The sequence below is a fragment of the Trichosurus vulpecula genome, chromosome 8 (genome assembly GCF_011100635.1).
Source record: "Trichosurus vulpecula isolate mTriVul1 chromosome 8, mTriVul1.pri, whole genome shotgun sequence".
In the NCBI taxonomy this organism is placed as follows: Eukaryota; Metazoa; Chordata; class Mammalia; order Diprotodontia; family Phalangeridae; genus Trichosurus; species Trichosurus vulpecula.
Window position 1 is genome coordinate 32,493,452 of NC_050580.1, and position 13,539 is coordinate 32,506,990.

General features: G+C 38.9%; 1 pseudogene; it reads right to left on the reverse strand.

The window, feature by feature from the left end:
- LOC118829454 overlaps positions 1 to 13,539 on the reverse strand; it is a 44,119-nt pseudogene that overhangs the window by 4,926 nt on the left and 25,654 nt on the right.

Genomic DNA, 13,539 nt, shown 5'->3' on the forward strand with positions numbered 1-13,539 from the left:
TTAGAAAAGGTTCTAATGTACACCCGTTGCTTATGAAGTGCTTCTAGTTTTAGATAGATGCCTTTTATATTAAAAAAGGTCCCTTTATGCCTATACATTATAGTGTTTTTTTTTTAGCATATAAGAGTGTTTTACTTTCTCAAAGGCATCTATTGAGACTGTCATGTAGTTTTGGCATTTTGGTTTTTTAATATGACTAATTATATCATTTTCTTAATGTTGAGCCATCTTTGCTTCCCTGGTATAAATTCCACTTGATCATAGTGAATGATATTTTCTTATAAATCATTGTTGTCTATTTGATAGGCATTTGTTTAAAATTTTTGAGTCAATGATCATCAATGATATTGGCCTATAATTTTCTTTCTGTGTTTTATCTTTCCCTGGTTTAGGTATTAGGACTATATTTGTATCATTAAAAAGGATTCTGAAGGGGTGCTTTCTTTATCAGTTTTTGAAAATAATTTGAGGGGTACTAATTGTTCTTTTTTCACTGCTATTAACTAATTAATTTTAGTTTTCAACATTCACTTCCACAAGACTTTTACCTCAAAATTTTCTCCCCATTCCTCGCCTCTCCCTACCCCAAGATGGTGTGCATTCTGATTACCCCTTCCCCCCAGTCTTCCCTCCCTTCTGTCACCTCCCCCTTTCTTTTATCCTCTTCTCTTCTATTTTCCTGTAGGACAAGATAGATTTCTATACCCCATTGTCTATATATCTTATTTCCCAGTTGCACATAAAAACAATTTTTTCTTTTCTTTTTTTTGAGGGGGGAAGGCAAGGCAATTGGGGTTAAGTGACTTTCCCAAGGTCACACAGCTAGTAAGTGTGTCAAGTGTCTGAGGCCGGATTTGACCTGAGGTCCTCCTGACTCCAGGACTGGTGCTCTACTCACTGTGCCACCTGACTGCCCCCAAAACAATTTTTAACATTTATTTTTAAAACTTTGAGTTCCAACTTCTCTCCCTTGTTCCCTCCCCATCCACCCTCATTGAAAAGGCAAGCAATCTGATAGAGCTTATACACTTGCAATTATGCAAAACACTTCCACAATAGACATGTTGTGAAAGACTAACTATATTTCCCTCCATCCTATGCTGCTTCCAATTTATTCTATTTATCCTTTGACCCTGTCCCTTCTCAAAAAGTGTTTGTTTTTGACTACCCCCTCCCCCAGTCTGCCCTCCCTTCTATCATTCCCCCTACCCCTTCTCCTCTTCATCTCTACTTTCCTGTAGGGTAAGGTAGATTTTCATACCCAGTTGAGTGTGTATGTTATTCTATCCTTAAGCCAAATCTGATGAGAGTAAGGTTCACTCATTCCCTCTCACCTCCCCCCTCTTCCCTTCCAATGTAAAAGCTTTTTCTTCTCTATTTTATGTGAGATAATTTACCCCATTCTCCTTCTTCTTTTGTCCTTCTCCCAGTACATTCCTCTCTGACCCCTTAATTTTATTTTTAAGATATTATCCCTTCACATTCAACTCACCCTGTGCCCACCCTGTCCATATATATATATTTCCTCAAATTATGCTAATACTGAGAAAGGTCTCATGAGTTATAAATATCATCTTTCCATTGAAATTTAAACAGTTCAAATTTAATAAATCCCTTAAGATTTCTCTTTCCTGTTTACCTTTTCATGCTTCTCTTGAATCTTATATTTGAAAGTCAAATTTCCTATTCAGCTCTGGTCTTTTCATCAAGAATGCTTGAAAGTCCTCTATTTTATTGAATGTCCATTTCCCCCCCAAAGGATTATACTTAGTTTTGCTGGATAGGTGATTTTTGGTTTTAATCCTGGCTCCTTTGATCTCTGGAATATCATATTCAAAGCCCTCTGATCCCTTATGAATTGTTCTTTAAAAGTTTGATAGAATTCTTCTGTGAATTCATAAGTAGCAGGAGTTTTTTCTTTGACAGTTCTTTTACAAGTAGATCTATTTCTTTTACTGAGATTAAGTTATTTAAGAGCTCTATCTGTTTTGTTGATAGTTGGAGTAGTTTTTATTCTTGAAAATATTCCTCTGTTTCTTTTGTGTTCTCAGTTTTGTTAACATGAAGCTGTGCATAATATATTCTGGTTATTCTTTTTATTTCTTCTGATTTTGCTGTGATTTAGCCTCGCTCATTTGCTAGTATTGATTTGATTTTCTGTTCTCTTCTTTTTAATTGGATTGGCTAAAAGGTTATCAATTTTATTAGTATTTTCAAAGAACTAGCTTTTAGTTTTATTTATTATTTCTATGATTATTTTAGTTTCTATTTCCTCTCAAATATTTTCTCTTTTGTAATTATTTTGGGCCTATTTATTTTCTATTTTAAAAATTCATTAATCCTTTCTTTTTCTAGTTTGTTAATATATGTTTGTAAAAATATGATTTTTTCTCTGGAGGATTGCTTTAGTTTCACCTTAGAAATTTTGGTATGTTGTTTCATCACTATCATTTTCTTTTACATAATTATTAATTCTTTCTATTATTTATTCTTTGATCCACTCATTATTTAAGATTTCATTGATAAATCTCCATTTGGGTCTGTATCTTTTGTTTGTGGTCTCTGATCCAATTTCTATTTTTATTGCATTATGGTTTATAAAAGATGTGAGCAAATTGAGGGAATTAGAGAACCAAGTGGTAGTGGGAATCAAGTGAACCACAATGACTCCATCTTGTGACTCAATTCTGAAGCTAGCTCAATTCCCTTTCTATTCTATTATGGGTCTAGTACAATTTCTGTCTTGTAAGAAAGATGTTTTTCAGTTGTGGGAATTGTGAGAAAACCATTGTTTGAATGTAGCCCTGTGGGCCTGAACAGCTGGACTACCTCTGCCTGCTGCTTAGAAACCCTTAACTAAGGACCTAGGTTATGTTGACCAGAAACCCAGTCAGATTCTAAGATTGATGCAAGTTTTCTCACAATTATACATCTCAAGGAACCCATCTGTTTTATCTGAAAACTGGCCCCATACTGATCAATCAGTTTTTGTTTCCATGTTCCTTTGATTGTTTACAGACAATCGTGGGGGCAGGGGTAGGAATAGGACACCTTTTTTTCAGATTTCAGGGAATTGCACCTGTTCAATTTTCCTGTCCCAACTTGGAAAGTCCTTAATCTTTTCTCTAATTAAAAACCAGATTACTAATGTTATATCCTGGTTAATTGCTTCCTTTTAATTGATTGGTCTCATTTGATTAATTGTTTTTAATGTATAATAATCAGTTCCCCCCTATATTCAGCATCCAGTGCCAAAGCTGAGGAGGGCTACTGGTTCTGATTTGTTGGGCAATTGGCATACATTGCTTAATAAATCAATATGCTTGGAAGCTTGAACTTTTGTTTTCTCAGTCATTTCACTTTTCACCCACCACAGATGTATTAACTATTTCTGAATTTTTAAATTTGTTTGCCACATCTGTGCCCTAGTACATAGTTGATTTTTGTTAAAGTTCTATGTGGTGCTGAGAAATGTGTGTATTCCTTTGCTGTCCCACTTAGAAGATGCCATAAGTTTTTAACTATAGTTTCTCCAGAAATTTGTTCAGTTCGATATTTTCCTTTTTGTTTATATTTTTGTTAGACTTATCTAAAACTGATAGAGGGATATTGAAGTCTCCTGCCAATATTGTATTACTGTCTATGTCTTCATGAAGCTCAGTTAATATTTACTTTATGAATTTGGCTGTTAAGACATTTGAAACATGGAAGTTTATTGTCAATATTGATTTGTTGTCTATTGTTCCTTTCATCATAATATAATTTCCTTTTTATCCCCTTTTATTTTTTGAATGTTTGTTTTTTCTTTGATAAGATCATGACAAGTCCTGCTATTTTGGACTCACTAGGTGCATAGTAATTTTTTCCCCACTCCCTCAGGTTGATTTTGTTTATGTCTTTTTTTTAAAATTTGCTTTAGTAAGCAACAGATCATAGGGTTTTGTTTTCTTATGCAATCTGTATCTCTTTTTCATTTTATTGGATTGTTTAATCTATTCACATTTATTTTTTTGAGGGAGGAAGGCAGGGCAATTGGGGTTAAATGACTTGCCCAAGGTCACACAGCTAGTAAGTGTGTCAAGTGTCTGAGGCCAGATTTGAACTCAGGTACTCCTGACTATAGGGCTGGTGCTCTATGTAGCTCCATGTAGCTGCTCCCTAATCCATTCACATTTAAAGTTAGAAGAGGTAAGTTTATATTTTCTTCTCATTCTAAAATTGTTTTTTTCCAAGTTATGATTTTTCCTTCTTCTGCTGTAAGCACAAGGTTGTATTCCTTCAGCTGTTTTATTTTAATCTCTAGTTAAAGTGGCCCTGTTTCCATTGGCTCTCTTCCCCTTGCCTCCTACTCTCTCTTCTCATTCCTTACTCCTTTCCCTTATGGGTTTTGTTTGTTATTTCCTTTCCCCTTCTGCTTTTACCTGGTGATGTATTTCTTCCTGTCTTTTTCCATTTAGTCAAATATATTCCCCCTTTCTCTCCTCCCCTTTAGCTAGTTCTGTTCTTAGTTTTTAAAATTTCATTTTTGCACCCCTTCCCAAAAAGGATTTCTCTCACTTTCTTCACTATCCATCCTCTCTTTCTGTCTACTCTAGACCTTCATCCTCTGATTCATGACCCCATAATTATTTGCTCTCTCTCTTTTCTCTGTATTCTCCAGGCAATCAAAGCTTCCAAGATATTCATTTTAGGTTCTCCCCTCTCGGCACTTTCTGGCCTTGCATTATGGGGATTGCTCCTCAGAATCCTCCCTTCCATTATGCTTCACTCTCAAATCAAAGCCAACTATTGCAAGTGTCAGAGAGGACAATGTTCCATGGTAGGTCCCCTCCCCTACCACAAGCCTGATTATGTAGTCCACCACTGATATATACCCTCCCCTGTTTACATCCCCCTCCCCCCCACCCCCCACCACATTTGCCTAGAAGTAATCTTCCCTGTGTCCATGCTCTCCTACTCTTCTAGGTGCCAGTTGTCCCCCAGGGATTCCAACTCCCCCAACCCATTGTAGGACAAATGGACTTTTTAAGCACCAAATCCCCCAGGCATCATCCAGTGTAAGGTGCTCATAAACCTTCACTGACCATCTCTCTTCACCCATGGGATTATTTATCAGTGGAACCCTCTCCTACTCCAAATTAAGGCTCCCTTCTCTCTCCCCTTTTTCAAGTTCCCCCCCTTCTTCTCCTCATTCGCTCCCCTGTAGTCTCATCTCTTTCTGAGGCGATATAGGTCACCTTCCCTCATTGCTGGTCCCAGCACATAGTACACATCTCTCTATCCCATTGCCTCTACCACTCCATGTATCCTCCCATATTGTAATATAATCCCACAGAAAAATGGATTCACCTGTACACAGGGTGTTGCCAAGTTCTGCCCCGTCTGCCTCTTCACTGTCATCTCTACCAGATTTTTGCATTTTCTTGTCTACTTGTGTGCATTTAGAAAGAAATCTTTTAATGGTCTCTCTGTTGTCATTTTGTTGTTATTGCTGTCCTTGCTTGCTTCATTTATTCATTCTTCCTGTATTTCCATTGTTTAGGGTCTTTGAGAAGCAAATAATCTCTTTAATTATGGGTTTCTTTTTAAAAATGTTTCAAACTCTTCTTTACTATTGAATGTATATCAATTTCTTCTCTATGGTTAAGCTCAGATTTGCAGGGTAGGTCACCCTGGGCTGTGTTCTGAGCTCCATTACCCTTCAGAATGCATTGTTCCATTCCCTCCCACATTTTCTTGAAGGTGCAGAATAGTCTCACATTGTTCAAATGTCCTTTGCTTTCTCTTTGAAGGGTTTTCCCCTGATAGCTTATAGAACTTGTTTGTGAATTGAAGTATTAAATTTAACCGTTATGTGTCTTGGAGTTGGCAGCTTTGGATTGTTGTTGGGATTTTTTTTTGGGAGGGGGAAGAAGTCTGTGAATTGTTTCAACTTGAATTTCATTTTCTATGCTCAGAAGTTCTGGGCAGTTCTCTTCTACTATTTCCTTCATCCTGGTGTTAAGGGTTTTTGTCCTGTCATATTATTCTGGGAAACCTATGATCCTTAGGTTGTCTCTACTCATTCTGTCATTTGACCTGAGCATATTTTGCTTGAATCGTGAGCATATTTCTTTTTGATGGTTTTTTGTTTCTTCAGACTATCCTTTTCTTATATGTATTTTGCCCTTTACTTCTATGTATCTCTCTCTCCTCCCTCTCTCTGTCATTCTTTCTCTGTTATTCTCTGTCTCCGTCATTCTCTCTCTGTCTCTGTCTCTGTCTCTCTGTCTCTGTCTCTCTCTCAGTGAGGCTTGCCATTCATCACAGATTCTGGTATTTCTATTCTGCTCATTGTTTTTGCCGTGCTGGACAAATTCTGCTATTATATCTCTCATTTCTTTTGAAACGATCAGGAACAGTGTGTTGTGGTTCCGTGTCCTCCTCAAATTCCACAGGGTCTTCTTCTCAAGTTTTCTTAGTTTTGACGAACTTATTCCTAAATATCTGAACTCATCTACCACATCTGGAGGCCCTATCTCTGCCTGTTCTTGCTGTTTTTCCTCTCGATTTATCAGTTTATGTTCAAGGTCTTTGAGTTTTCTGCTTCATGAAATCTTTGGTAATTTCAGTTTTTATTCCCCCTTCATTTTTTCTGCCATTTGCCTTTTGATTCCTTCCCATCTAATTGAGGTTTTCTTAGGGGCTGGATTTTAAAGCATCTCAGCCTCCTCCCGGGCATGGTCATTCACAGTTCACCAGCCTAGGTCTCTGCTCCAGCTGACTTTTGTGTGGTCAGAAATGGCCCCAGCTGGATGCTCAGACTTGGTGGAATGCTGCACATTTCCCTCCCCACATGTGTCCTGGTGACCAGTCCCATTCTTCCTCGGGTCTCTAGCTCAGTATTGGTAGTTCTCAGCTTTGCAGTCCTGGTGTTTTCGGGTTGCATTCTCTAGAAAGCTTTTGCTCCTGAAAGTCTGTAGCCAAACTAGCTGTCACAGGCCTGAGCAAATGTTCATAAGCTGGAGCTGGGATGTCCACAGTTCTGGAAAAAGGGAGGGAGGACTGGTATGTAGGGGTGGATTTTGTTGTGAGCCTGTGTCCTGTCCTTGGGTCTGCTAGTACAGTCTTGCTGTCAGTGGTGTGTGAGGTGGCGGAGGGGTGCTGAGTGAGCTCAGAGTCAGTAAGCATTCATTCATGTTTTGTTTTTAACTTTCTTTAGGATTCTGGGTGTCCTAGGCCATGGAGATAGTTGAAATTGCTTTATCCTTGTTGTATAATTTGTGTTTATAGAGGTGTGGGAGGTTCTGGGGATCAGAGAAGATACCTAGTCCTCCATCTTGTTGCTCACCTGTCCTGTTGAAGTTGTCTTTAACATATTTTTTATTATCATGTAAATCATTTTTCTGGTTCTTCTCACTTCACTTTGCTAGTTCATTCAAGTTTCCTAGTGTTTTTTTTTTTCCTGAAACCAGCCCCTTCATCATTTCTTATAGCACAGTGATATTCCATTATTTCACGAATGCTCATCATTCCTTACTCATATCACTATAGGTCTTACTGTACCTACCTAGTAAAATGGAATCTCCCTGATTACTCCTCCTTATGTTGTATTTATTTTGTAGTATTATACATCATGTTGTATCTATTTTATATCCCTCACACCTAATTTAGTACCTTGTGCATTGACATAATAAAATGTTTGTTGAATATTGTATAGTCCTTCCATAAAAAATGAGGCATTTGCTTTGCATTCAAGGCTCTCCAAAATCTAGTGCATCCTACCTTTCCAACCTTGTCTCATAACTCATCTTCTTCATGCACTTTATGCTACAGCCAAAGGGGTCTACAAACGGACTCAGGGCTCTCCACCTCCCTGCCTCTGTTTGAGCTGTTTCTTATCCCTGGGATATTCATTCTTTTATTTGTGCCTGTTGAATTTCTGCTCATCTTCCTTTGTTTGTCTGTCATTTTTAAAGAAGACCAATGACACCACAGGCTGATATCTTCACTTGTGGGTGAATTGGATTTAATCAAGGTTGAGTTGAACAAAGCGTCAGCCTCACTTTTCTACAGTCATCCAAGTTCAGTGGCAGGACGAAAGAAAAGTTGCCTGGCAATGGCCCAGGATGCAGTGGATGACCTTGGCATCTTCAATGTCAGACCAAGCTCTGAGCACTCCACAGCACCTGCTTCGGCCACCTTCGTGGCCATTGGAACAAATTGTTCCTATGTGCCCATTCTATTAGGGGAAGTCTTCACATGCTTGGGATAGACAGCCCTGTAACTCACTGATGGGTCCAAGGCCTGTAGAATACTCTTTATCTCATCTCTTGGCTCATCTGCCAAGAAGGTTTTACCCGAGTGTGGCCACTGCTCTTGCTACAGCTTCTTAGAGCCACAGGTGAGGCTTGAGTGCCAGGTGGGCACCAGCAATCGATAAGCAGCCCTGAAAAACACTTGGCAGCCCTCATACCAGAGGTGCTAGCTTTCCCTGAATGCTCCATAGACCCCACTCATCTTCTAAAGACAGCTCAGAAGCCACCTCTCCTGATGTTCTTATACCTCACAAGACACTTTTTTTCTACCTCCCTAATGTGCTCATCATGTACTCTTGTGTATTGCAGCTAGTTGTCTCGATGTTGTATCCCCCTACTACATGGGGACCTCAGTGAAGGCTGGGGAAATGTCTTCTCAGACTGTATTTCCTTTCCTGCATGGAGCCGAGTTTGGAAAGCACTGTTTGGAGTTGTAGGGTTCTTGTTGAGGCTTATGGTAGTGGAAGAGAGACAAAGAGGAAAATCTCTGGGGAATCTCTGGATTTCGAATCAGAAACATAAATGAACCTCAGGGAATTGTTCCTTTACACCCCATTTTGTCTATGGTCTCTTGAGGGGCACAAGATTTGGGTATCAAAGCCCAAATCCTAATCTCTTTTTTTCAGCTCCAAAGCACATAGAACCCCCCCATCCATATTTGACTCTGCTAATGCCTGTGCCAAGGTGACAAGATGGCATGTGCACCAGCTGGGCACCACCTTGATGCCCTTCAGTAAGCATCTGTGAAGGGTAATTACATAGAGGATGGTGGCCAGCTGTTCTCCACAAGCACAGAAGTTAGACCTGGAGGAAGCTGGCTTTGATTGGAGTAGCAGGGATTTAGGTTACACAAAACCAGTATCAATTTTCAGTCAATTCATTCATCAATAAGTCTTTGGTATGTGCTGACTATGTGCCAGGCACTTTGCTAAATGTTGGGGATATAACCTTTGCCTCTAATAGAAGAGACAACACACATGTACATATATGAATATACAGAAGAGATATGCACTAAATACAAGATATTTGGAGGAAGCAGGACACTAGTAGCTGGGGGTATCAGGAAAGGCTTCATGTTGAAGGGGATACATGAATTGAGTCTTAAAGGAAAGTAGAGATTCCCATTGGCGATGAAGAGAAAAGTGCGTCCCAGGCATTGGGGGCGGGGACTTCCTGATTATAAGGTTTATTAACATACATCATGTGTGTGTGTGTGTGTGTGTTGGGGGGAGAATTCTTTTTGGAGGCTGAAGCCCTCCCAGGGATTTGGGATTTTATTCAATTTGACAAGAATTAAGCCCTGGGGATACAAAGCCAAAACAAGGCCCCTACCCCACCCCCCAAAAAAGAAAAAGTTCCTGAAGATGGTTGACTCAATGGAAGGCAAACTCTTATATTCAACAATCTACTTCAGAAAAAAAAACAACACCAAAATTCATACTCAATAATCAGGAAATCTAATAAGAAATTATAGGAAGTGACTTCTTGTATCCACTTATCCTGAAGCCCAAGCGCAGTAGGAATGAGACCACCAGCAAAGCCACCACTAGCAAAGTCAAACAAGCCCAAGATCACTGAGGAGCTGAAGAAAGGTAGAGTTGTGAAGGCTCTGTGTCTGTGTCTGTGTTTTTCCCCCAGCCTCAAGAAGGTCCTCAGGAGATCTGAAAATGCCAGGGAAGTGAAAAAGTCCCAAGTAGTGACCTTGGAGGCCCTGGGGAGTGGCAGCAACCAAAGAGGCACAATAGTGCTTAGACCATCTATCATTCCATCTTGAAATATCATAGATATTTCCAGCACTCTGAACCTCAATGTCCCCCTAGGGCACAAACATGGCTAGGGCATAAGACTGGGAGGTAGAGGAACATGAAGAAATCCCCAAGATAGCTTGAGATGAAGCAGGGCTAACCACTCCATCCAAAAGCAGCATAGGAAACAGAGCCTAGTCCTGGAAAAAAAAGCCTCAATTCAGTAACAAAAGCTAGAGAGGTGCGTAAGTCAAATAAAGCATGGACCAGTATTTTTAAAAATTGCAGATCTGTAGATTTCTGGAAGGGAGACAGTAACTGTAACAACTGCAAGTGAGAATCAGGGGAAAAATGGATTTTCCACAAGGGCTACATGGATACCTAGAAGAAATAAAACAAGAGATAAAAAGTGAAATGAAAGCTCTAGAGAAAAAATTTAGAAGAGAGAGTAGTAAGTGAAAACTAGAATGGATCAAATTGAAATTGATGGCACCAGCAGGCACTAAGAAGTATTAGAATAAAATCGAAAAAAAATTTTAATGTAAGATATCTGATATTAAAAGAAGCTAACCTGGAAAAGTGGTAAGGAAAGACAATTTCAGTTATTGTACTACCTGGAAATCACAATTTCAAAAAAGCCTGGGTACCTTCAAGAAATCATAAACAGAAAATAACCCAGATCTATTAGAACCAGAGGGTAAAGTGAAGATTGAAAGAATTCACCAATTGCCTCCTAAAAAGACATCCAAAGAGTTATAACAATGTCACAGCCAAAATTCAGAGCTTCTATAGTTAAAAAAATACAAAGAAGTATTTCAAGCATCAAAGAATGTTAGTCGTGATCATAAAAAACCTGACAGCTTTTATTGTCTTAGAAGACAATATTCCTTTAAGGAAAATATATAGGTTTATGAAGAATAACTACAAGGGGAAAATCAGTTGTTTTTAATGGAATAGAGAATTCATCCATTTCCAATGAAAAGGCCAAAGCTGAGGAAGAACTTTGAAATACAAACACAATAATCCGAAGGAATCTAGAAAGGTAAATTTATTTGAGCAATTTGAAGGAGCAGTATGATGATGTGGTGCTAACATTCTAATAGGGGAAGAAGAAATAGGTCTCCTTTCAGAACTTAAATGTCTTTAAAGGATATTGAAAGAGTCAGATAAGAACATAGGTCTTGGGAGAAAATAATTGGTTTCATTTTGAGGGTCTGAAGAGGGAAAGGAGAGTACGCAAGTGTATAACGGAGGAAGAAGAAGAACTTATAATTTCTCATAATTGTGGTACATAGCATCAGATGAATCTTGTTCCTTTCTGAAACAAAGAGGGTTGAACACATATGTGTTTTGGTATAGAAGTACCTCTAACTCAACAGGAAAACAACCAAACAAGGAGGCAGTGGTTGAGAGGGAATTTAATACAAATGATGGAATAGCTGCAAGCAAAACAAGCATTCTGATCCTGAAGGGGAAAGTAAATAGGAAAAAAAAACCAGGACTAGAATCTAAAGGAGGTGTCCATCAATTGGAAAATGGCTGAACAAATTGTGGTATATGAATGTAATCAAATATTTTTGTGCCAGGAGAAATTGAGAAAGAGATGATTTCGGAGAATCCTGGCTAGCATGAACTGAAGTGGAGTGAGGTAAACAGAACCAGGAGAACAATTTACACAGATAACATTGTCAAGTGCCAACCCTGGAGTCAGGAAGACTCATCTTCATAAGTTCAAATCTGGCCTCAGATACTTACTAGCTGTGTGACCCTGGGCAAGTCACTTCACCCTGCCTTAGTTTCCTCATCTTAAAATGAGCTAGAGAAGGAAATGGCAAAATAATCCAGTGTCTCTGCCAAGAAAACCCCAAATAGAGTCACAAAGAGTCAAATATGACATAACAAGGATCGATATATTTTTATTTTACCTGGACATATGATATAATTTTGTGGGGAACTCAGTTGGAAAATCCCTTTATCCACACAGATTGGCAATTAATCAGCAGGTTACGATTTTATAGAGTTGCCTACAATACTGAGAGGGTAAGTGATGTACACAGGGCCACACAGCCAATTTGTCTTGGGGCAGATCTTGAACACACAGTTTTTTTTTTGCTGTTCCTGAAACACAGCAGTTTTAAGTAACACCTTGGAAAATAGAGGAAAGCTTTAGTTTCATAACAAAGAAAGGAAGCACACATACCATGCAAATGTTGTTAGAGCCTTAATAGTAAATGAGGACCATTCATCATTGATACAAGTCCCTGGAAACATTTGGCTGGAGAACAAGAGCTTCTTACTCTGAGTATCTAGTTTATTAAAATATGGATGGTTCAATGTCATTTTACCAGAAATTCATTTGGTAGGGTTATTGACTCACATTGTAGAAAGCAAATCTCTGCGATGTTTCATCCAGATCTTTGACGTTCAGTGTCAGGCTTCCTAACCAGGAATCCCACTTGGGGAATGTATTCTTAAAATCAGCAATGTTTTAACTTTTGGTTATACTTTATTATTAGGGTTCCCCACAGTCCTGAAGATTCTGAAGCATTGATCAATTTTTGAACCTCCATGGGAAAGTGGTTTCTTGGTTGTTAATTCAGCAAACATTGAATGCAGGGGACTAACCTCTGGGCAGCCTTACTACCATGTTAATACTTCATGTGTATAAACCCTGACAGGTATTCCAAAGATCTATGCAAGTCTCTGGTAGTCAACTAACAATTACTTGTTTGTCAACTATTGATGGATTTTGAGGTTTTAAATCTCTAAAGAACTCCTCTGGATGCCAATAGGCAATACCTTTTAAGATTTGCTACAAATAATTTTTTAAATTTATTTTTTTATTTAATATTTTAGTTTTCAACATTGATTTCCACAAGATTTTGAGTTACAAAATTTCTCCCCATTTCTACCCTCCCCCCATTCCAAGATGGCATATATTCTGATTGCCTTGTTCCCCCGTCAGCCCTCCCCTCTTTCACCCACCCCCATCCCCATCCCTTTACTTTCTTGTAGGGCAGGATAGATTTCTATGCCCCATTCCCTATATATCTTGTTTCCCAGCTGCATGCAAAAAATAACTTTTTAAAAAAATTTTTAAACGTCTGCTTTTAAAATTTTGAGTTCCAAATTCTCTCCCCTCTTCCCTTCCTACCCACCCTCCCTAGGAAGGCAAGCAATTCAGCATAGATCACACATGTATCATCATGCAAAACACTTCCACATTCATTGAGCATTCATGTTGTGAAAGGCTAACTATATTTCCTTCCATCCTATCCTGTACCCCTTTATTCAGTTTTCTCCTTTGATCCTGTCCCTTTTCAAAAGTGCTTTTGATTACCTCCTCCCCTTATCTGCCCTCCCTTCTATCATCCCCCATTTTTTATCCCCTTCCCCTTACTTTCCTGTGGAGTAAGATGCCCAATTGAGTGTGTATGTTACTCCCTCCTCAAGTTGGATCTGATGAGAGTATGATTCACTTATTCCCCCTCACCTGC